At 31.1% G+C, this 2,801-nt stretch overlaps 1 long non-coding RNA gene across 1 annotated transcript; it reads right to left on the bottom strand.

Annotated features, from left to right (window-relative positions):
- Positions 1-470: 470 nt before the first annotated feature.
- Positions 471-2,149, bottom strand: LOC111085150. Its single transcript, XR_002609997.1, has 2 exons — positions 954-2,149; positions 471-923 (listed from the first exon to the last, which is right to left on the bottom strand). It is a non-coding gene; the product is annotated as an uncharacterized LOC111085150 (long non-coding RNA).
- Positions 2,150-2,801: the final 652 nt, after the last annotated feature.

Below are 2,801 nucleotides of genomic sequence, written 5' to 3'. Positions count from 1 at the left end.
AAATACATGTCTAAAACATTGTCGAAATAATAAATGCTATCTTATTATGTAACATGTGTAATTACTTTTAGATGAAACATTTCAAATATAATATCTTGTATTTTTCTTTTAATATATGTTTTTGAATTATTAAATTCAAATTAGCTTTATGTTTCTTTGAATAACTATTTCAAAAATACACTAAAAATACCTTCCTCTATAGCACTTGTTTTGGAATGTATGGTAAAATAAATAACTAACTTCTGTTGTATAAATGTCTTAAAACTGAAAATACATTCTAGTTACATATTTTAAAAGGACATTAATTAACAAAATCCATTAAAATGCCAACTAAAGTCAACAGCTACTAACATTATCATGCTTCTCTTGGTTACTGAGAATTTTTGTGGGGTAGCTAGCAACCTTGCATAAGCCTATTCTGTTACTGCTGCAATTAGGAAAATTTTGATTTATCCAGAACATACAAGACAGAAAGTTGTTGAAATTTAATTTTTAGAGAAATACAACCAGCTTTAATGTTCTACTAGACATCTCTTCTTTGCTAAATAGTACATAATCACAATTTTTCTTTTGTTCTTGAGTTCTTCTTCTACCAGAAATATTAATGGAGCTGTTAAAAATCAATGTTATTTTTAAGCAAAATGGAAATACATCAACCCTCAAAAGTAGTCACACTTAAAATGTTAATAGTATTTTACTGGTAAGTAAAAATCTTCATGTGTACTGATATTTTGCATCTAGAATTCATATAGAAAATATTACCTAGTAAAGTTTAAAAACATTACAGAAACATCAGTAAATTTTAATAAACATCAGTAAACTTTAATAACATTACAGGCAGAAGCACCAGTAAACCTCAATAAAATTACAGACAGAAGCATCAGTAAACCTTAATAACATTATGGGCAGAAGCACCAGTAAACCTCAATAACATTTCAGAAGCATCAGTAAACCTTAATAACATATCAGAACCACCAGTAAACCTTAATAACATTTCAGAAGCACCAGTAAACCTTAATAACATTTCAGAAGCACCAATAAACCTTATTAGCATTACAAACAGAAACAGCATTAAAGCTTAACAACATTACATAAGCATCAAAAAACTTTAATAACATTATAGATAGAAACACCACTAAACTTTAATACAGATCTGAGTGTGATATTTGTAAGGTAGAAGTAAGTTTAGAGTTTGATATGAAGTAGAACACCTATACACTAAATACTACTATAATGTGTATGTAGCACAGTGCCTATTAGTAAAACTCTGGATATTGTTTATCTGTAGTTCTAATGTTTGCTTAATATATAGCATTGACAGCTTTTTTTATTTTGTTTCGGATTGACTAAATCTCACATTACCAAGTTGAATAAATAATGTAAGACTTATACCCAGAGCAACTAGTGCTACCACATAACTGGTCATTGCCATTCATACAAAAGGAAGGTTGTAACCTCGAGATATCACTTAACCTACCACTGGAGGATACTGCCTTTGACATTCATGCACAAAGTGCAGCTTTACAGCTATACTTCCATTGGTAGAATAGGTGTTATGTTAACGGAATGAGAAAGAAAGGCAGCCAGAATGAAATCAACTTAACATTTTTCTTAACCACGTTATGCAAAAACTGCATATATCTAGAGAAAATTATTTTTTTCAAAAATTCTACATTAAAATGGGAAAGTTGAAAATGCATGTTACACCACAATACTAATATTTATTTTAAAATATTCTACACTTTCTTAACATATATTATTAAAGAATGTTGTTTATACCAAGGTTTTTATATTATTACTCACCAGTACTTTACACAACCATATGAAATTTTTCCCATGCTTAAAAGGACTATGACTGACAAGGTGTAAAATTCATACATATTCATATCATCAAATATGAACTTTACTATTTCTGCTAGTTTCATAAAGTGAGCTTAATGTTATAGTTACAATTTTATTCATTATCAGAAATTAGCTGTATCATTCAAGATAGAACTGGCATATTAAGATTTTGTGTCACAATGTGCTTCAATTATGATTGTTTGTTTGTTTTGAATTTCGTGCAAAGCTACACGAGGGCTATCTGCGCTAACCGTCCCTAATTTAGAAGTGTAAGACTAGAGGGAAGGCAGCTAATCATCACCACCCACCGCCAACTCTTGGGCTACTCTTTTACCAACGAATAGTGGGATTGACCGTCACATTATAACGCCCCCACGGTTGAAAGGGCGAGCATGTTTGGTTGTGACGGGGATTCGAACCTGCAGATTGCGAGTTGAGCGCCCTAACCACTTGGCCATGCCGGGCCATTCAATTATGAACTAGCACTGTTGTTCTGCTTATGGCTTCTATAAAAATTAAGTTGTTTTCCATGAAATATACACTTTTAACATTACCAGAATTTGCTAACTATATAATAATTGTGTAAAAAATAAGGAATGCCATCTTGTAAACAAAAATGACTTAATACATGATATAAATTGTTAAGATCAACAACATATCTTTTGCCTAAGACATGGTGTTCATCTTGAGACAGGATCACGATAATATTAAGGTACTTAAAATGGACATATGTGTATAGCTAGATAATTTTACAATGTAATCATTGTGGCACTTTCTCACAACAATTTGAAGTTTTGCATAAAAGGCTTCACTTCCAGATTTGTGTGTGCATGGGGGGGGGGGGGGTTAATGGGTCCTTAGGAACTGAATCCACAGATTAACTTGAAAAATTGAAGGTAACATTTAAAAGTTCATTCAAAACAAAGTGTGCAGTTGTTTTTATGTATTTATTTACTACA

This window comes from Limulus polyphemus, unplaced genomic scaffold (assembly GCF_000517525.1).
Source record: "Limulus polyphemus unplaced genomic scaffold, Limulus_polyphemus-2.1.2 Scaffold0, whole genome shotgun sequence".
Lineage (NCBI taxonomy): Eukaryota > Metazoa > Arthropoda > Merostomata > Xiphosura > Limulidae > Limulus > Limulus polyphemus.
The sequence above is the reverse complement of the archived record's forward strand: the minus strand, read 5'-3'. Positions and strand labels throughout refer to the sequence as shown.